The 23,118-nt window shown below is 43.9% G+C and overlaps 1 pseudogene; it reads left to right on the plus strand.

Annotated features, from left to right (window-relative positions):
- LOC130102014 (cilia- and flagella- associated protein 210-like) overlaps positions 1 to 23,118 on the plus strand; it is a 44,144-nt pseudogene that overhangs the window by 7,566 nt on the left and 13,460 nt on the right.

Here is a 23,118-nt window from a genome sequence, read left to right on the forward strand (position 1 = left end):
GTAATTTTAGTACTTCAACTTACAAATTGAAATGTTATTTCAATTAGTTGCCAAGGCAACATTTCTAAGTTCAAGGTTAAAGTTTCTCATCTAATATTTTTATTTTTAGCTTCCTAACACTGTAAACCCTAATGCTCAAAATAATCCATTGTTTTGAGTAGAGCCAACTCACATTATACAAATTAGTTCCATCAAATTAACATACGATACTTACAATTTTATGAATATTTTAACATTTATTTTTTCTTTTGAGTTCACAAAACTGACACATTTTAAGTAAGTTGAATTGTTTCGTTGTTTTGAGTTCTATGAACTTGTTTCTTTTAATTTTGACAAACTTAGATTTAACTGAAACTGGGCTGGGATTTTTATTTCCCAGCATGCTTTGCAATGACACTCAAAAGGCAGAGTAAATGCTAAAATTAAGTGTCATATAATGGGTTTTGTGCCAGATTAATGTTAAGTGGGAGATTTAGTAGTGTTTAATGTTTTGTTATGCTAGTTTAGAAGAGTTTCTGTTATGTTGGGTTTTTTGGGGAGTTACCATCATGGCCGGTGACGAGTTTGGTTTGAGAACAGTGTGTGTTAAATGTTTTAAGTTGATGTACTCATTCCGCAAGGGCTATGATATGCTGATACTATAGGTAGCACTTATTGAAATAGCTGGTTAAATCCAGCCAAGTTTCCACTACTAAAAATATTGAAGTTGAGATTACATGAGAATTTTAAGTTGTGTATGAATTATCTTACTCAAATATTTCAAGTTAAAAGCAATTAAAATGTATGATTACAAAACAAAAATCTGCAAGCTCTGCTTACTTACACATTCAATTTCTTAACTTAAACAATTTGATGTAACTGATTACCTCAAATTATTTGAGTTTTGCTAACTTAGTTATTCGGGTGTATTTAATCAACTAGAAACTGCTCTAAGTGTTTGTTTCAAATTCAAACGTGCTTGCAAACCAGTTCCAATCTTTAATTTGTCTGTGAAAGGTATTTTGGGAACATTGACATACCATTTGACATCCACATTCTTACAACTTGCTCATTCATGAATCACATCTAACTGGGAAGGTTATTGAATTAATGGAAGTTCACTGAGTGGGAAGCCTGGAGAAAGTATAATTCTTTCCACTGTCTCAGAACTGGGCTTGTATTTGTCTTTATTTTTGCCTTTTAGAGCGTCAAAGACATAGAGAGACTGTTATACTGAAGTTAGCCGTGCAGAAGCAGGAAAAAATCAGCAATGAGGAAGATATCATCGCAAAAGCAGTCGCTGAACGTGAGGCCAGACGGGCCCGAGTGCAGCGCGAGAAAGAAGAAAAACATGCAGCCATGTTGAAATCTATCTCTGCACACAGAGAATCCAGGGTAAATTACCTATTCCTAATGTTTTTATACATCGTTAGTCTCATAGCATAATAGCTATGAGGCTAACGACATGTAAACATTTTTAAATCTCCGCTCTGCCTAATCTCATGCCTAACAACGGCCCTCAGCTGTTCCACTGTAAAACACGGCTTCGCGGGGCTTATTGCTTAATTTTACCGCAGTGATGCTGGGTTTATGAGCATCACACGGTTTATATATAGAATTTGAAATGCATTTATTGAAATAAACATTTTTCTCAACTCTATATCAGAGGCAAGAGCTGGAACGAAAGGCAGAGGAAGAAGAACAGAAAGCTCTGGAGATGCTGAATGCAAAGAAGGAAGCAGATCAAATCTTCATGGAGAAGCAAAAACTTCAAGCTCAAAAAGCTAAAGAAGAAGGAAAAGCACTCCAATACACATACATACAACAAATGAAAGAAAGTGCGTTCAGCTTTAAAAAAAAATACTATTAAGCATCCACCCTAGACAACGCATCTGCGATATTATTGTCTATTCCCCGGACATGCACAATTTGGAGGTTAAAAGGTTGAAGCAATCAGCGCATTAACCTACGATTTGAATTGTACATGCGACTGAGGAATTTGAGTGGGTCATGGTCAGTATAGACCTTAACTGGATGTACCGTAGAACCTAAATACACTTTCGAAGTGTTGAATAGCCAGGACTAAAGCCAAAGTCTCTTGCTTGATAGTGGAGTACTTTCGCTGGGCAGAATTACATTTCTTAGAGAAGAAACTCACGGGATGGTTTACGTTGTCTACGCCTGATTGCAAAAGTACGGCACCGGCGCCTACGCTGCTGGCGTCCACAGCAAGCTGAAGGCGAGTGTAATAAGACTTTAGCCATGAAAATGTCACAAGTAACAGAAATAAGCGCAAATGTTAGAGCATGTCAGAACACCTCAGGGACCCAGAAAACCCCTCAGACCCCAGAGGGTTAAAATGTCAACAGCTTTAGATAGAACAGGTGTCGTCCAGAACGGTCGGAGAAAAGGCTCGAGAAAACAAGGTTTTTAAAGAATTCAAAATACTGCACAACAGGGGGCCGTGCATCAATGTAGTAGGACGTGAGTTTGTTAGCTCCTGCCGATTTCAGTTAATATTGTTATTTTTCTGCGCTTTTTCGTTACATATTTAGTATAGTCTTACTCCGCAACATTTTTTACTAAAAAGTCTAACTGCATAAGATGGCTGGAAAGAATTCTAAAACTCACAAAACTATTCAGACACAACTGCGGCCTGGTCTGCAAGTTGCGACCGCGTCTTCGAGTGGATCATCTGTTACCTCAGAGGTCGAGGGCACCTCGACGGATGCCAACCTTGACATCGCTGCACTCAAGCTCGAGTTATTGGCCTCGGTGAGGAAAGATATTGCTGATATTTTTAAAAAGGAACTCCAGGATACTCTCGGGGATGCTTTGCCTACTATTAAGCTTGACCTGCAAGCGGTGAAGTCACAGCTGGCGAATGATAAAGCTGCTACCGATGCTACCATGTCTGAGCTAAAAGGTACGGTCCGAGAGATGGAGCACGCACTCACCGAGTGCTCAGATGACATCGCCGAGATGAAAACAACTATCGAGCGCCTCACAGCTAACATAGCCATGCTGGAAAATAAATGTGAAGACTTGGAGTCCAGATCACGGCGTAACAACATCAGGATAGTGGGAGTACCGGAGGGCCCTGACACCTGTACCACGGCTGCTGTGGCCGCCTTACTGAAGGAAGCGTTCAATCTGGAAAAGGAGCCGCTTTTGGACCGGTCCCACTGGACCCTCCAACCCAAGCCTGGTGATCGTCCACGAGCCATTGTGTGCAGATTTCATTATTACAGTGACTGTGTTGACATTCTGCGCCGCGCGAGAGAGCTCCGGCAGATTAAAGTCAGAGACGTGACCCTGACCACACTGTCAAGATAGCTCGGGCTGCATTCAACGAGGTCAGACGTCAACTTCGTGGCATTGACGGTGCTCGATATGGTCTGTTTCATCCAGCGCGTCTTCGCATCACATACAACGGTGTTGAGAAGGATTTCGTTTCTGCGGAGGAAGCCAGCGACTTTGTCAAAACGTTGGTTCCTGGGTGAGCTCCAACAGCGTTTCTGATCTATGTTCTAGTAGGCCTATTCCTTAGAGGTTGTGAATACACCAGTCTTAATTTGTTTAGTATTAGGTGGTTTTCTAGCTTGCTGCACTTACTAGATCTGATCAACATTACCCCATTTTATGCTTTCTGCATCTATTTGCACAGGACTGAGGGCCCACTGTTATTTGTATTTTCGCGTGCTTTACTGTATTCATGCGCATATGTTTAACGTTAAATAGTGTTGAGATCGGCGGGAGTTTTTTTCTCTTTTTTTCTTCTCTTACTTTTGTTTGGTTTGCATGGTCTCCGAGTTGTTCAACGGTGTTGTGGACAACTTTTGTTTACTGTGGGAAGCACTGCTGTCTCCTTTGTTCTGTGGTTATATGGGGACTTTGGGTGCATTTGTGTTTAGGGGTATGTTGGGAGGGGAGGGGGGCCCACCTCGGCTCTATATGATCATTTTCAAAAATAAATTCTTCTTTTTTTTTTCAAATGGTTAATGGCAATATAGATCCCAGCATTGCTGGGTCAGGCACACCTCTCAGATTCATCAGTTGGAATATCAGAGGTATGGGTAATCCTGTTAAGAGATCTAAGGTTTTTGCACACTTGAAACGTTTAAACTCTGATTTAGTTTTTTTGCAGGAGACTCATCTTCATGTTAAAGACCATGTTAGGTTACATTGCCCTTGGGTAGGTCAAGTCTTTCACTCAAACTTTAATTCAAAAGCTAGGGGAGTCGCTATTCTAATTAACAAAAAAGTCCAGTTCTCATCCACTGACGTTATTCCTGATAGGAATGGCAGATACCTCATGGTTGCTGGTACCCTGATGCAAAAAAAGGTTTTGTTGGTGAATGTATATGCCCCGAACTTCGATGATGTTGAATTCGCTAACAGATTGCTGAGTAACATCCCCTTCTTGAATACACACCTGCTGATTTTCGTTGGGGATTTAAATTGTGTTTTCGACCCAATCTTAGATCGGTCTAATCCTCGAAATCTATCTCAATCTGCTATGTCTAAAACTTTCTCTGATTTTATGAAACAGTATGGTCTTATTGATCCATGGAGATCTCGCAACCCCTCTATTAAAAAATTCTCTTTCTTTTCCCAGGTGCACCATTCATATTCTAGGATTGATTATTTTTTTTATTGACAGTACGCTTAATTCATGTGTTAATTCTTCGGACTATTTAGGTATTGTAATCTCTGACCATTCACCTTTACTATTAGATATTCAACTTTCTACCTATAAACGTAGCCCACCACTTTGGAGATTTAACTCTCTCCTTTTGGCAGACCAAGAATTCTGCAAATTCATTTCAAACTCTATTGATGAGTTCTTGTCTTTCAATCATAATGACTCATCTTCATATTCATTGCTGTGGGAGACACTTAAATGTTACCTGAGAGGCCAAATTATTTCTTATTCTGCTCTTTCTAATAAAAAGATTAATGCCAGGCTTAATGCACTTACATCTGTGATTGGGGACCTTGATCAAAGATTCGTGCTGAACCCTTCTCCAGAACTTCTTAAGCAGCGTCTTGATCTGCAAGCAGAATTTGATCTCATCTCAACTAAAGAGGCAGAGCGCTTGCTATTACGCAGCCGTGGCTCATACTACGAATATGGCGACAAGGCAAGTCGTTTACTGGCACATCAGTTACGACGGCAGGCCACTTCCCGTCTGATACCTACTATTAAAAACACGTATGACACTATTACTACAGACCCCTTGGAAATTAATGCTATTTTTAAATCATTTTACTCTTTATTATATAAATCTGAATTTCCTACTGACAACACTAAAATGAATACATTTCTTCAGAATCTTTCGAACCCTGTCATTGATACAAATACTGCCACGCAAATGGACTCTCCACTCTCTCTTGAAGAAGTATTAATAGCAATTAATGCTATGCAATCTAATCAAGCCCCAGGCCCCGATGGGTTTCCGATTGAATTTTTTAAAACATTTATTGGCAAATTGGCACCGTTACTTTTATCCGTATTCAATGAATCCCTAGAAAGTGGTTCATTACCACCAACCTTGACACAAGCCACTATCGCTCTCCTTCTCAAAAAGGACAAAGATTCGACCTCCTGTGGGTCTTACAGACCATTGTCTTTGCTTAATGCTGACGTCAAGGTATTGGCTAAAGTAATTGCATCCCGCTTAGAGAATGTGCTTCCTCATATTATATCTGATGAGCAAAATGGTTTTATAAAGGGACGTCAACTGTTTTTTAATACCCGTACACTTTTCAATATAATTTACTCAAAACACTCGGCTGAACTTCCTGAGCTTGTGATTTCTTTAGACGCAGAAAAGGCATTCGATAGGGTAGAGTGGGAATACTTGTTTGCAGTTCTGAAAAAATTTGGATTTGGTGAAAAATGTATTTCTTGGATTCGCCTCCTTTAGTCATCCCCCAAGGCTAGTGTTCATACTAATGATGTTTATTCTGATTATTTTGCCCTTGGACGTGGAACTCGCCAAGGTTGTCCTTTATCACCTTTGCTCTTTGCTATTGCTATCGAGCCTCTTGTCAATTACATTAAGATCTTCCCCTTTATTCAAAGGTATCACCCGTAATGGATTCGAATATAAATTATCACTTTATGCGGATGATTTGTTATTGTATATAACTGATCCTACACTTTCCATCCCTGCGGTTTTGGGTATTCTGGAGAACTTCAGCGCTTTTTCAGGTTACAAATTAAATTTGGAGAAAAGTGAGTGTTTTCCCATTAATACTGCAGCATGTCAGTTGCAACAGTCAGATTTGCCTTTTCGATTTAGTCCATCAGGGTTCAAATACCTAGGTGTTAACGTGACTCGTTCTTTATCTAGCCTTGCGTCTGCGAATTTCACTCCCCTTATCTCTAGGATTACATCTAATATTCAAAGATGGGGTAACCTCCCCCTTTCACTAATCGGCAAGATTAATGTTGTTAAAATGAATATTTTACCGAGATTTCTTTTTTTATTCCAGTCAATTCCTCTTTTTCTGCCAAAACATTTCTTTGACTCATTTGATAAGATAATTTGTTCTTTTATTTGGGGCGGAAAATCACCTACGATTCGTAAAACTCTACTGCAGAGATGCAGACTTAATGGAGGACTGGCATTACCTAATTTTTTAACTTACTATTGGGCGGCTCACATCCATAAACTTTGCTACTGGTTAAAATCCCCTGGATCCTCTTGGTGTAAACTAGAACTATCATCCTGTAGGGGATCTTCTATACCTGCTCTACTTTATTCCTCTTTACCTACGAAACCTTCTCTATACACTGATAATCAAGTGGTTCTTAACACACTCAAAATCTGGTATCAATTTAGACGACACTTTAAATTTGTAGATGCATCTTCCTTGGGTCCTATCAATAACAACCATTTATTTCCTCCATCACTTTCGGACTCGACATTTTCACTGTGGTATGACAAGGGTGTTTTGCAATTCAGAGATTTATATGTAGATGGTGTCTTTGATAGCTTTACCAATCTGTCATCTCGCTTTGAACTCCCTGTTACTCATCTGTTTCGCTATTTTCAAACTCGCAACTTTGTGGCTAAGTGTTTCCCTAATTTCCCTTCTTTACCTCCAGTGCATCGGTGGGAAACCATGCTTTCATTTGTCCCTCATCACAGGGGAATCATTTCAAAGCTATATGACATTATCTTAGCTTTTAGCGACCATTCAAATGCCAAACTTAAGGGTACATGGGAAAGGGAACTGGGAATACAAATACAGGAGGAGTCTTGGGAACAGGCCATAGAGAGGATACGTTCTACCACCTCTTGTGCTCGTCTTGGACTTATTCAATTCAAGGTTTTACATAGGGTACATTTCTCTAAGCTTAGACTACACTGTAAAAAATTTCCTGTAGAATTTACAGGAATTTACTGGCAAAAAAGTTGCCAATAAAGTCCTGTAAAAATGTTGGTAATTGCTGTAAAATTTATTACAGTATAATACTGTAAAGCAACTTACAGTTAATTGATGTATATGAAATACAGTAATTTATAGTTCCCTTTCGTTGTCACTCCGAGTTCCGTCGGATGACGACGAATGGGGTTTCGCTTAGAAAGCCAATCGACTTCGAGTACTTCAAAACGAGCCAATGGCAAAGAAATGCCATGGGTCTGCGGAATTTGCATAGCGTAGCACCGCCCCACCTCGTGGGTATTTAAGGAGCACGCTGGCAGCAAACCGGCATGTTTTCGCTTCGGAGCCAAGGTGATCCTTCGTTCCACAAGCCATTCCTGAATTTGTCAGTTCTTCAAACGAGCAAGATTCTCTGGTGTTGGTGTGACGGCGATCTTCGGCGAGCGCGCACTTCCTGCGTATCTGTCTGTGGTTCGACAGCGAGTGTGTTTCTCCCCGAGCGCTTCAACACAATCAGGTTTCTATTCTCACAAAAGAGCTTGCACGTGGCACGTCTTTTTAAAGATGCCTCGCCCGTGCACTTCTGGTTGCGGTAGGCTGGTTGACGACTCTGATGGGCACGAGTGGTGCATAGTGTGTTTGGGCATTGATCACGCTAGAGCAGCACTCGTGGATGACTCATGTTCTCTCTGTGGGAACATGACCATCGCAGCATTACGGTCAAGACTCGGTGATCTCGCAAGAGTGAGGGTCCCCTCATCCACACCCCGATCTACTGACTCTAGAAATAGAGCTAGTACTTCGGCTGGTGGCCAGGGTGATCTGAGGGTGACGGTTTGGAACCAAGCGCCGACTATCAGTCCGTGCCCAGCCGCACCCTCTCCAATGCTGCAACCCGTGAGTGCTCAGGGGATTCCGGCGAGATCATCTTCGGGTGTCCCGCGGGTTTCCTTTGGCGCTCCAGAGGAAGATGCCATGTCTATTGCAGCATCACAAGGTGGGTCGGAGTCTTCTGGAAGTGAAGACTCATCACAGCTGCCGCCTTCGGGTGTGACTACAGTTGTGCCAGAGTCAGATCCAGAGATGACGGCCATGCTGTCTCGAGCCGCCGCGAGCATCGGGTTAGAGTGGAACCCTCCGCCCTGTCCCGAGCGCTCGCGGCTGGATGACTGGTATTTGGGTCAGGCTGCGGACCCCCGTCCGCGTCAGGCCCCGATACCTTTCTTCCCGGACGTGCATGATGAGATCTCGAAGTCCTGGAAGACTCCCATGTCTTCCCGTGACCGTTTGATGATCTCATCCGCCTTTCCTCCCCTCGATGAGGCCGCTGCCCGTGGGTACACTGGGCTTCCCCCGGTCGAACGCTCTGTTGCGATGCAACTGTGTCCTCAGAGCGCTTCGTCTCGTGGTGAGCCAAAGCACCCATCCAAAGCCTGTAGGTATTCGTCTACGTTAGTGGCGAAGTCCTACAGAGCTGCGGGACAGGCAGCCACCTCTTTGCATGCCATGGCCATTCTGCAGGTCTACCAGGCCCGGATGCTCAGGGACATGCACGAGGGTAGGACGGACCCAGGGCTCTTCAATGAGCTGCGCGCCGCCACCGACCTTGCTCTCCGAGCGACGAAGGTGGCCGCACGCTCCCTGGGTTTGGTGATGTCCACAGCCGTGGTCCAGGAGAGACATCTATGGCTTAATCTTGCCGATATGAAGGATGCCGAGCGGTCCCGGCTGCTCGACACCCCCATATCGCAAGATGGCCTTTTCGGCGGTGCAGTCGAGGACTTTGCCCAACAGTTCTCGACTGCGCAGAAACAGACTGAGGCTATTAAGCATATTCTGCCCCGACGGCCCGCTGCTGCCTCCACCCAGCCGACCGGGCAGAGTACTCAGTCTGTTCGCCGCCGAGGGCGCCCTCCTGCGACTCCCGCCCCTCCCGCCCGGCCCAAGCAGCAGCCTCCACCCGGGCCCGGTCGCGGAGGAAGTCGCAAGAAGGCGCCCCAGCCCTCTCCAGCCCCGCCCCCCGCTAAACGCCGGGCCAAGCGGCGCTCCTGAGACGGGCTGCTCAGGGATGACGTGTTTTTCTCAGGAGGTGGTAGCAGGACCACTCCTTCCCCCGGTGGAGGGCCGGGGGAGAATCTTTTGTTCTCCACTCCCCGCTGCTCACCCACGGGTGGGCAGCACCCTAATGTGGTTAAAGAAAGAAATAACACGTTCATCCCTGAGCACACAGAGTTCTTGGACGACACGGTACGCCGCCCCCGGGCCGTGCACCCCTCGTCCTCCTCTGTCCCAGAGCCGGATGACAGTGCGCGCCGTCCCCGGACCGTACCACTCTCATCCCCCTCTGTCGCCAGACCCCTGGCAGAGCAGACCCCCGTGGAACGTTCGTCCTTCCCTGGTCTCCTCTGTCAGGGCGCGGTTCATGACTGCACCCCCACATCGGGCCGCTATGCCGTCCACGTCTGGGTCAGTCATACCGCCTCGCTGCCCCACCGACGGGAAGTCTGTGGTTCGCATGACCCCGCTGGTTCAGTCCTTGGGAGCCTGGTTAGAGCTTCCCAACCTGTCCCGCTGGGTCGCACGAACGATCAGGCTCGGCTACGCGATTCAGTTCGCGCGGTCTCCTCCCCGCTTCAGGGGAGTCCGCTCCACTATGGTCGGTGGCAATGCCCCTATCATGAGAGCGGAGGTTGCTACCCTGCTGGCGAAGGGTGCGATCGAGACTGTCCCTCCAGCCGAAATGAGGTCCGGGTTTTACAGCCCCTACTTCATTGTCCCGAAGAAAACCGGTGGGTTACGGCCAATCCTGGACCTGCGCGTATTGAACCGCTCCCTTCACAGGCTGCCGTTCAAGATGCTCACCGCCAAACGCGTTTTCGAATGTGTGCGGCACCAGGATTGGTTTGCAGCGATCGACCTGAAGGACGCCTACTTTCATGTCTCCATTCTCCCTCGACACGGACCGTTCCTACGGTTTGCTTTCGAGGGACAGGCATATCAGTACGCAGTTCTCCCATTCGGGCTAGCCCTGTCCCCTCGCGTCTTCACGAAGGTCGTCGAGGCAGCCCTTGTTCCCCTCCGGGAACACGGGGTTCGCATTCTGAACTATCTCGACGACTGGCTGATTCTAGCTCACTCTCGAGATCAGCTTTGCAAACACAGGGATTTGGTACTCCGCCATGTAGCCCGTTTGGGCCTTCGGGTCAACTGGGAGAAGAGCAAACTTTGCCCCGTGCAGAGGATCTCTTTTCTCGGTATGGAGATCGACTCGGTCGCCATGTCCGCGCAGCTTACGAGCGAGCGCGCGCAGTCACTGCTGACTTGCCTGAGACAGTTCGAGGGCAAGAGTGCGGTTCCACTGAAACTTTTTCAGAGGCTCCTGGGGCATATGGCATCTGCAGCCGCGGCAACGCCGCTCGGATTGCTTCATATGAGACCGCTTCAGCTTTGGCTTCGCGACCGAGTCCCGAGGTGGGCATGGCAACACGGCACGCTCCGAGTACCAGTTACTCCGACCTGCCGTCAGACCTTCACCCCGTGGGGGAACCTCAGCTTTCTACGGGCAGGAGTGCCTCTGGAACGAGCTTCCCGGCATGTTGTTGTAACGACAGATGCCTCCACCACGGGCTGGGGTGCCATGTGCAATGGACGTGCTGCCGCGGGCTCCTGGACAGGACCCCACCGCTTATGGCACATCAATTGCCTCGAGTTGCAGGCTGTACGTCTTGCTCTGCGCCGCTTCCGGGCCGTGCTCAAGAATCAACACGTACTAGTCCGAACAGACAATACCGCCACTGTAGCGTACATCAACCGTCAAGGTGGTCTGCGCTCCCGCCGTATGTCGCAACTCGCCCGCCACCTCCTCTTATGGAGTCAGAAGCATCTGAGGTCGCTTCGAGCCATTTACATCCCTGGAGCCCTGAACTGTGCAGCCGACGAGCTGTCACGGCTTCAGCCCCTCCCCGGAGATTGGCGACTCCATCCCCAGACGGTTCAGCTGATTTGGGACCAGTTCGGGGACGCACAGATAGATCCTCTCACGACTCGACCCATTGCGCCCAGTATTATTCCCTGACCGAGGGCACGCTCGGCACGGATGCTCTGGCGCACAGCTGGCCGCGGGGCCGCAAATATGCGTTTCCCCCAGTGAGCCTTCTTGCGCAACTCCTGCGCAAGGTCAGGGAGGACGAGGAGCAGGTCACTCTGGTCGCGCCGTACTGGCCCACCCGGACCTGGTTCTCCGAACTTGTACTCCTCGCGACAGCACCTCCTTGGCCGATTCCTCTGAGGAAGGACCTCCTTTCTCAGGGACGGGGCACCCTATGGCACCCTCGTCCCGATCTTTGGAACCTCTACGTGTGGCTCCTGGACGGGACGAGGCAGGTTTGAGTACCCTGCCACCAGCGGTGGCGGCTACCATCACTTCCGCTAGAGCGTCGTCCACGAGACACCTCTACGCGTTGAAGTGGAACCTCTTCGTCAGCTGGTGCTCTTCTCGCCGAGAAGAGCCCCGGAGTTGTTCGATCAGTGTTGTGCTTTCCTTTCTTCAAGAAGGGTTGGAGCGAAGGCTGTCTCCCTCCACCCTTAAAGACCCACTCCGATGAAAATAATGTTTTTCTAGGTGTTAACATGTTCTTGTGGCATTTTTCTTATGTTAGAGGACATATCTTTAGAAAAATAGGCTCAAAGTTGTATTTCTGAGTATTTCTACATTCAAATGGCTGTGAATCAGTAGCAGACGCAAAAATGCCGTTTGAAATAGACTGGAGTTGTGACGTAGTAACTCCACTGGGCGGGGCCACAAGCTCATACTGTGCTCTATAAGTAAACTTAAATTTAAACTTGATTCTGCAGCACTATGATTTATTCTTTGTGTGATAGCTATGAAAACTTCAAAAAGGTTAATCTGACTAAATGTTTGGAGCATGTCCACAAACATATTTATTTACTAACATGTTATTAGGAGTTATTGGCCTGAAATAGTCAATTCAAGAGATTACAAAAACAATAACGTTACCATTCTGATACATCCACTTGTAGACGACTAGATCTATGTACGTCCTCTTGTTCCTCGTCCGAGCTGGCATCTGGCTCAAAACTGTACGGCTGGATAGCTCCAATATTGTTCTCCATTTTTGTTGCACCGGTATTGACAGGTTGGGGATGTAAGCTAGCGGGAGAGACAGAGCTCTCAGCAACGGGGAGGGGGAGGGTCGTCCCCGTGCCTCCGTGCCAACGGCTCCGCCCACAACGCAGAGGCGAATTTCTAATGAGCTACTGCCGCTCTGCTGAAGCGAAGTCCCAGAAAACGGCACAGGTTTTGTGATTTTGGCTAAAAATGGCATAATCATAATTTAAAGACCACTGGGAATGTTTAAAAATAGCTAAAAAATATGATCGGAGTGGGACTTTAAGGTCTATGTAGCCGCTATTGCCGCACAGCATGACCTTATAGAAGGTAAGTCTTTGGGGAAACATGACCTGATCATCAGGTTCCTGAGAGGAGCGAGGAGACTGAATCCTCCTCGTCCTCCTCTCGTACCCTCTTGGGTCCTCGCAGTGGTCCTAACTGCCCTGCGCAGTGCTCCCTTTGAGCCTTTGCAGTCAGTCGAGCTAAACTTCCTATCTATGAAGACAGCGCTTCTGACTGCATTGGCCTCCGTTAAGAGGGTGGGGGACCTGCACGCATTCTCCGTTGACGAAGCGTGCCTAGAATTCGGGCCGGGCTATTCTCACGTGATCCTGAGACCCCGGCTTGGATATGTGCCCAAGGTTCCTACCACTCCCTTTCGGGACCAGGTGGTGAACCTGCAAGCGCTGCCCCCGGAGGAGGCAGACCCAGCCTTGGCACTGCTCTGTCCAGTACGTGCTCTCCGCATCTATGTAGACAGAACGCAGTGTTTCAGGACCTCAGACCAGCTCTTTGTCTGTCATGGTGGGAAGCTGAAGGGAAAGGCTCTCTCCAAGCAAAGGTTGTCTCACTGGATAGTGGACGCCATTGCCTTGGCATACCAGCAGCAAGGTCGACCGTGCCCCCTTGGTGTGACAGCCCACTCCACCCGGAGTGTGGCATCCTCTTGGGCTTTAGCGCATGGCGCCTCGCTAACAGACATCTGCAGAGCTGCAGGCTGGGCGACACCTAACACTTTCGCCAGATTTTACAATCTCCGAGTGGAGCCAGTCTCCTCCCGTGTACTGACTTTTTCAAGCTAACATGGGTTCCGTTAAGGTGTCTTCGCTTGCTCGCCACTCCACTCCACGGACTGGATACGTGCGATATATTTGCTCAGGTGAGCTTCCCCGAAAGCCCTGAGTTCCTCCAGCACTTCTGATGCTGGCGCCAGTGTCTATTGCCTGCGCGTCGGCTAGGTGCCTCCCCGTGTGCATGGTCCCTCCTCTGAGCGACCCCCACATGTGTATTTCCACTGTAAGCCTCTTTGAGCATGTGTCTTTCCCTCGGCAAGCCACCTTGCCACCCCTGGGGTTGAAATATTCCACCTGCGGCTGGACACCCTAGAGATTCCCCATATGCATCCCTCGGGTCATATGTGTATTCCTAAGTCCCCCCCTCTGGGTTGGCAATAATTGCATACTTCCCTTTAATTCTGGGATATGCTCCCCAGTGTACCTTGGTTAAAATTCCTGTGATAATAGGAGTCCTTCGTCCGTGCTAGTCTCACGACAGGGATCTCAGATTACGCAGGGCACTGGAAGACAGCTGAGAAGTGGCGTGATTAGACTGGTATCCCCATTCGTCGTCATCCGACGGAACTCGGAGTGACAACGAAAGGGAACGTCTCGGTTACGGATGTAACCCTCGTTCCCTGAGTAGGGAACGGAGACGTTCCGTCTGTCTGCCACTTCCGCTGTACCGCGAGGATCGCCTGACCTCAGTCTTGGCTCCTCAGCGAAGAAAACATGCCGGTTTGCTGCCAGCGTGCTCCTTAAATACCCACGAGGTGGGGCGGTGCTACGCTATGCAAATTCCGCAGACCCATGGCATTTCTTTGCCATTGGCTCGTTTTGAAGTACTCGAAGTCGATTGGCTTTCTAAGCGAAACCCCATTCGTCGTCATCCGACGGAACGTCTCCGTTCCCTACTCAGGGAACGAGGGTTACATCCGTAACCGAGACGTTTTTTTTACAGTAACATTGAATTAAACTTGTATTTTATTTTACAGCAATATTTTGTAATTTCACTAAAGTACAGTATTTACCTGGCAATAAAGTTGCCAATAAAATCCTGTAAATATATTTTACAGCAATTTTTTGTAATTTCACTAAAGTACAGTATTAACCTGGCAATAAAGTTGCCAATAAAATCCTGTAAATACCCACAAAATTCAAGAAGATGCTGTAATAGTTTAACATTTAAAAAGCTGAAAAGAATCATTTTAACAGTAAACTGTACTTTATTATATTGATGTAAATGCATTAAAATAAACATTTAAAAAAACAAACACAAAGTCAAAGCTGTTGTCAAAAAATATTTATTCAAATATTAAGCAAATAACTGCAAGACTGGTAACAACAATTTTACTTTTTCAAGTACAGAAAATCTTTTCAAAATCAGTCACAAAATAACTACAAATAACTTGTAAGACTTAAAAGCAAGATTCTGGGTTCAATAAAAGTTAAAGGGACAGTTCATCCAAAAATGAAAATTCTGTCATCATTGTGTTTACTCACCCTCAATTTGTTCCAAACCTGTATGAGTTTCTTTCTTCTGTTGAACACAAAATATGATATTTCAAAGAATTTTGGTAACCAGACAATTGAAAGTAAATGGCTACCATCTGTTGATTACCAACATTCTTCAATATATCTAAAATATATTCTGTGTTCAGCAAAAGAAAGAATCTCATACAGGTTTGGAACAACATGGGGGTGAGTAAATGATGACGGAATTTCCATTTTTGGGTGAACTATTCCTTTAAGCTCAACCAACAGAATGGCATTATGGTTAAAGGGTTAGTTCACCCCAAAATGAAAATTCTGTCAGTAATTACTCACCCTCATGTTGTTCCAACCCCGGAAGACTTTCCTTCATCTTTGGAACACAAATTAAGATATTTTTGATTAAATCTGAGAGCTGGATCACTCCTCCATAGGCTTCTTAAGGGATCGAAACTTGCCGGCCCAGAAAAGTTATGAAAGACATCGTTAAAATAGTCCAAGTGACTACAGTGGCTCAATCTTAAGTTTATCAAGCGACGAGAATACTTTTTGTGCGCAAAAACAAACAAAAATAACGACTTTATTCAACAATTCATTTCCTTCTCTGAGGGCCGTGATATTTCACGTAGTGTAACAGCGCAGCGCTTTTGTGTTGTACGTCACACGTAGGCTCACTATTGGCCAACGCTGATCATGTGTGTGAGGAGTGATCCAGCTCTCAGATTTAATCCAAAATATCTTAATTTGTGTTCCGAAGATGAACGAAAGTCTTACAGGGTTGGAACAATATGAGGGAGAGTAATTACTGACAGTATTTTTATTTTGGGGTGAACCAACCCTTTAACTCACATCTCCTGTTAAAACTCACATTTCTGCCTTTTTTAAAATTATTTTTGGTATAAATGTTTGTGATAAACAACAATGGTGATTGACAACATTCTCTCTAAAAACATTTAAACCATTTTAATTTAAAGTACGTTTTTACATTTTTTGCAAGTATAGACATCTCCTCCTGTAGTTTTTTTTTTTTATATATACATTTGACAACTTACATGCTTAACAACTCAAAGTCCATTAGCCTTCTGAGAAGAGTAGACACATGAGGATTGATATTGTTGTTCCTCTTCTCTGAGGTCTTTCCACTTTTTTTTGACTGTCTTGGTACCAGTGGATGGGTTGATTCCAACAAAACATCTGCACAAAAATTAGTCAGAAAAACACAAGCAGAAGCTTTAGGATCACGTGCAGACTAATGAAAATATACCACTTTACAATAAGCATTCGCTGCAATACTAAAAAGGGTTAGTTCACCCCAAAACGACATTTCTGTAATTAATTACTCAACGACTGACCTACATTCATTTTCATGAACACACATTAAGATGTTTTTGATGAAATCAGAGAGGTTTCTGAACCACACATAGACCACAACGTCATTACAACTTCCAGGGCCTAGAAAGGTAGTAAAAACATCATTAAAATAGTCCATGTAACTCCAGTGGATCAACCTCAATGTTATGAAGTGATGAGAATACTTTTTGTTCTAACGTAGAACCTGGAAGCGCTGCACTGTGTTTATTACATTAACAGCGTCAGAGACTGACACAGAAGAGATTGTTGAATAAAGTCGTTATTTTGGGGTTTTTTTGCGCCCAAAAAGTATTATCGTGGCTTCATAACATTAAGGTTGATCCACTGTAGTCATATGGTCTATTTTAACAATGTCTTAACTGCCTTTCTGGACCTGGAAAGTTGCAATGATTTTGCTGCCTATGTGTGGTTCAGAAACCTCTCGGATTTCATCAAAAATATCTTAATTTGTGTTCCGAAAATGAATGAGGGTCAGTAGTTAATTAATGACAGAAATTTAATTTTTGGGTGAACTAATCCTTTAACATATACACATTTATATTTAAGTAAACTGTTACCTTTGAACAAATTCAAGTGTGCAGGATGCCTCGTGCTCGTACACCAGATTAAAGTTGTAGTAAGTTGCAAACAAAGCAGCAATTCCAGCCATAAAATTGGGGTGTGGATTCATAAACACTTGACCCTCAATACTCGGCATCCACTGGGTTGCAGTGAGAATTTCACCTAAAAATAATAAATATAAGAAAACACTTTATAAAAATGTATGCTAACATACAACAGGCAAAATGTATTAAGTAATTTAAAGATTTTGGAACATACATTACCTAAGACAATCAGTCTCGGAGAGTCTGGAAGTGTAGAACTTTTTTCTACATCAGCTGCTGTTGCTGACATCTACAAGAAAAAATATAAAAGGAAAAAATTGTAAATGTAATTAAATGCAGTATGCAGTAAATGCAGTACAGACCGATTTCCCTGCCCTCATCAAAATGGCATTTTAAATGCCTAATTAAGTCATTCAGAGTTGTGCATGTGAAATGACAAAATCCAATCTGGCAAATCAGTGTTGTGTCTATTTGGTCAAATCTGGAACCTTTACGAGACTTATGATAACCTGTATGGTCTCTATATAGATGAGAAGCTGCAAATTTTGTAAATGCACAGGAACAGTCAGGTACACCACAGGTAAAACAGCAGTTTGGAACATTACTGTGACCTTTCATATGCTTAGTAAAACCTACAATGGTATTGCTCTCATGTCGACACAATTTACAGTAATACATTTTTCATTTAGATTTAGGTTCAAGTTATATTAAGAAAACAATAAATATAGGAACTTTTAACAGAAAATTAAATGAACTTTCAAATCGTTTGCCAGTCTTTTTGAATTTATTTATGACGCAGGGATTTGTTAAACACTGGTTTTACATTCTCTCAATAAGAAATCCAAACTAGTGAAATAAATGAGAAATAGCAGCATCCAACGATGTTAAAATCATATTGTAATGTTTTTAATCAGCAAAGCTAACTGCACGTGCGTATCCTGTATGTAGTTTTGTCTCAACAGCACTTCAGTAATTATGTCTTGTCTTCCAAACTGCAAATGCTCTAAAAAATACTCTCTCGAGAGCAAAGGCAAATAGGCATTCCTATATCATTGTTCGCAGCAAATTGCTTTGCGTTAAATTTAGTTATGACGCAGGCCTTTGTTAAACTCTGGTTTTACATGCTCTCAATAATAAATCAAAACTGGTGAAATAAATGAGAAAATAGCAGCATGCAACGATGTTAATAATATCATAGATTCTAATGTTTTTCGTCAAGAAAGCTAACTGCGTATAGGCCTAACGTTACTAGTTTTTTTCTCACCAACACTTCAGTTGATTTGTCTTGTCTTGGAAACTGCAAATGCTCTAAAAATACTCTCTTGAGAGCAAATATACGCGGATTGCGAATAAAACTGTAACAAACGGCAGCATTCGTCCATAACATTTACGATGGTTTTACCTTGTAACAGTTCAGCTTCGTCTCACCACTGTTATGGCGCGCCCCGTCGCGATTCTGCCTCGCCTGAAACAAGAAATTTAAAATTAAAGACACATTCCTTTACTAAATAAACGTAACGTTAATATTGGAATCAAACACTTTTACATCACACTAAATGTCCTGATAACACGCAGTTGTTAACAAGTCGATAAAATTAATTGCATATCTGACATGATGAATTCTGTTCAAAATATGAATCGCTCAAACAGCATTAAGTAATACATTAGATTGTAATATTTATGGACGTACATTTAAGTTAACTTACCAAACATTTTGTAAATAGTGCCTTTTATCTTCAGCGCTTCTTGCCCTGCTCCAGTCCACCAGTTTTCAAACCTGTATTCAGCCCGCGCAATCCCATAATGCCACGTCACAGTAAATTGTTGTAAAACGTATGAACTACAGTAAAAACACCTCTAACCTGTAAATCAATTTACAGTTGATAGGGAAATATACTGTTAACAACTGTAATACCCTTTTTGACCCATAATGCATTGCGAATTACAGTAATAACTTGTAAAATGATAAAACAATAAATTTCTGTAGAATTTTGCTGTAGAATCTACAGCAATTTGTTACAGTGTATCTGAAATATATCCGGAAGTGGAAGACAAATGTGATAAATGCCATGGCTCCCCTTGTCATCTTAGCCACATGTTGTTGTTTTTTTGTCCTGATTTGGTAGATTTCTGGGTGGCTTATTTTAATATTATGTCCTCTGTTCTTGGGGTAAATCTCCAACCTTGTCCTCTGATTGCTATATTTGGGATTCCTGACCCCTCAATGGCACTTAACCGTACACAAAAGGACATCATAGCTTTCACATCCTTACTAGCAAGACGCTCCTTATTGCTACATTGGAAGTCTGCTAAATATCCTTCTATCTCCCGTTGGCTCAGAGACATCATGTATTTTTTAAAACTTGAGAAAATTAAATATACATTGAGAGGATGTACAGTCAAATTTTTCCTTAAATGGCAACCCTTTATTTCCTATTTCACAAATTTAAAGGTACTACCCAATTGAATGTGTGCCTGTTATTATTGTACTGTTTGTATTGCATAATTAACCAGTAATATGTGGTTCTCTCTGCGCATGCGCGTGCGGTGTTTGTTTGTGTTTAGAGCTCCGTCGAATTGATTCATTAATCCTTGATTTTCTTCTTTACCACTCATTTATTAACAAGCACTTTCTATTTTTATATCGTGTGAACCTATCCTCGATACTATTCCCTATAAAAAACAATCGGATTGCTTTGATATCGCTACTTAGATCCAACTTTGCGAATCTCGGCTACTAGCCTTTAGCCCGCTAGCATTTCACGCGTGGGCTCGCGCCTATCGAGCGTCTGATTTTACACCCGTTTCACTGAAAGGATACAGGTTATATCCAGCATTCCAGTCCTAAATTAGTAGTGATATTGGTAGTATCACTACTAATTTACTGTTCATCTGTTATAATGGCGAACATATCGGATGTGTGTCTAACGTTACCTCTGAGTGCAGGTGAGGACACATTCGAGCTGATGTCGGTGCGATTGGAACTGGAATCGGTGGAGAAACAGATCCGTGATCTGCTGGAGAGGCAAGCCGAGCTGCGGGATCGGCGATCAGCGCTTGAAACGTCACGCGCCGATGCTCACAAGTCAGTGGTTAGTAACTTTTTGACTCCGACTTCCTCTACTCCGTGCGTTTCTCTGCCCAGGAGGACGCGATCATCTCTGGCTTCATTCACTCCGGCACCGACACAGCACCATGGACCCTGGGTGATCCCACAGCGGAAGACACGAGCCAGGACCAGAGCAAGAACCTCTCCGCCCCTCCCGGTCTTCGAGATCTCCACTCGGAACCGCTTCTCCCCTCTTCGCGAGTCGGAACGCGACGACGCCGTGATCATCGGCACTTCCATGGTCCGTCATGTCCGCGCTACCTCAGGTAAGGGTAAGGTGCGCACTCACTGCTTTCCTGGTGCTCGTGTTCTTGATGTCGCCGCACAGGTTCCCGAGATCCTGAACGGTGACGAGCGCGTCGGAGCCGTTGTCCTCCATGCGGGAACGAACGACATTAGGCTGCGGCAGACGGAGGTTCTGAAGAAGGACTACAGGAGCCTGATCGAGGCGGTACGCAGCACAGCGCCTGAGGCAACGATCATCGTGTCTGGACCGCTTCCCACGTACCGACAAGGACAGGAAAGGTTCAGTAGATTATTTGCACTAAATGAATGGATAATGTCATTGTGTAATGAACAGAAACTGCTCTTTGTAAATAATTGGAATCTGTTCTGGGAGCGACCTAGGCTCTACCGTGCTGATGGCCTGCACCCCAGCAGAATCGGAGCGGCTGTTCTGTCGGACAACATCTCCAAGACGTTGCACACCATCTGACTAGTAAGTCAAAGTCCAATTCACAGTCTTTGCTGTCCCAACTTAATTGATATAAGTAGTGTAGAACATTATATAGAAACTGTGTCTATTCCTCGTCTAGTGAGGCCAAACAATAAATCTAGTGTAGGATCTAGGAAAAATCTTATTGTAATTAAACCAGAAAATCTAAATATCAGTGAACAAAAACAATTTCTAAAACTAGGTCTTCTAAACATTAGATCGCTCACACCTAAGGCGGTTATTGTAAATGAAATGGTCACAGATAATAGCTTCGATGTACTTTGCCTTACTGAAACCTGGCTTAAACCAAATGAGTATTTCGGTCTAAATGAGTCTCGATCGGTGTTAGGCCCTCTGCTATTCTCAATATATATGCTGCCACTTGGTAATATTATAAGAAAACATGGAATTAATTTCCACTGCTATGCTGATGACACTCAATTATATATTTCATCACGACCAGATGAAAACACTAACTCATCAAAATTGACAGAATGTCTTAAAGATATAAATTGCTGGATGACGTGTAATTTCCTGCTATTAAATCCAGATAAAACGGAGGTATTACTTATTGGTCCAAAAAACTACCCACAAAATCTCTTACAATACAACTTTAATTTAGAAGGATGTCCTGTTACCTTATCGACTACAGTAAAAGACCTGGGTGTTATACTAGACCGCAACTTGTCTTTCGAAAATCATATTTCATATGTTACAAGAACAGCCTTTTTCCATCTTAGAAACATTGCTAAATTACGTAACATGCTATCTGTTTCTGATGCAGAAAAGTTAGTTCATGCATTCATGACCTCGAGACTAGATTACTGTAATGCCTTATTAGCTGGTTGTCCTGCATCCTCAATAAACAAGCTACAGTTAGTGCAAAATGCAGCCGCTAGAGTTCTTACTAGGTCAAGAAAATATGATCATATAACACCGATTTTATCATCTCTGCACTGGTTACCTATTAAGTTCCGTATCAATTACAAAGTACTACTACTGACCTATAAAGCCCTAAATGGTTTAGCTCCTGTGTATTTAATGGACCTTCTATAGCCCTACAATCCATCGCGTTCGTTAAGATCACTAAATTCGAGGCTTCTGGTCATTCCTAGGATATCTAAGTCCACTAAAGGAGGGAGGGCATTCTCGCATTTAGCTCCTAAACTCTGGAATAGCCTTCCTGATACTGTTCGTGGCTCAGACTCGCTCTCCCAGTTCAAAACTAGATTAAAGACGCATCTCTTTAGCCAAGCATTCACATAATGCTTACCTTCTATTGTTGAATCAGATCGAATGCATTAATATTATGAACAGCAGCTACGCTAATTATTTCCCATCTGCTTTTCTGCTGTTATCTCGGGACGCTAGTCCCGAGGTAAATAGCGTTCGTCAGCTCAAGTTTGTATCCAGACTCTCACGGAGACTTCAGATGCCCCAACACCTGCGATGAGACGACTCGACGCCTGTGAAGAGACGACTCGACGCCTGTGAAGAGACGACTCGAAAAAAGTGGGTGGAAAAAAAACAAAAAAGGGGGGAAAGGATAAATTGTATCTGTGAATGGAAATTCTGTATTGTGTTATTGTTGTATTGTTTTCCTTTTCCTTCAATAAAAAAAATTAACAAAAAAAATACTGCACAACAAAATATCTGAAAATAATGTATAATAATCAAAGCTTTTTTTAATAACTTGGTGTTACGGGCAGACGGACACCACCCTTAACATAAAGGAGAGACGCACACAGATCAGGTCGTATCAAAAGTAGGGGTATGTACAAAGTAGCGAATATCTAAAGTGGTCAAACGAAAAGCACAATATAGGCTACAAACGACCACGAATTTTAATGTCCACCCACAAATTTAACCAATACGCTAGTACATACAGAGTACCAGCGCTCACTAAATAGGCGATATGCCACAATATATCACAAGCTATACAACTAAACTAAAAGGTATTCTGAAATAATGTTGTAATGCAAAATGTTGTCCAACTTCTCTAACTAACTACACATAAAACCCCCCAAAAAAATCCTAAATACCTACGCAATCTTCAGTGGCTAGTAGCTCGAGGCGTCCCACGTGCCCCCTCCTGAGATATCCACCAAAATAAAATAAACAGTCGACTAAACAAAGGAACAGACAATCAAAATTGCCCACCAGAATACTCACCAAAATGTTGTAGCGTTCAAAAGTTCCGCAATTAATACTAAACACTAAAATCCGACTTAAACTATTGATCTCGGACGAGCCTCCACTATGTT

The sequence above is a fragment of the Rhinichthys klamathensis genome, unplaced genomic scaffold (assembly GCF_029890125.1).
Source record: "Rhinichthys klamathensis goyatoka isolate OS25496 unplaced genomic scaffold, OSU_Roscu_1.1 h1tg000264l_1, whole genome shotgun sequence".
Taxonomy (NCBI): Eukaryota; Metazoa; Chordata; class Actinopteri; order Cypriniformes; family Leuciscidae; genus Rhinichthys; species Rhinichthys klamathensis.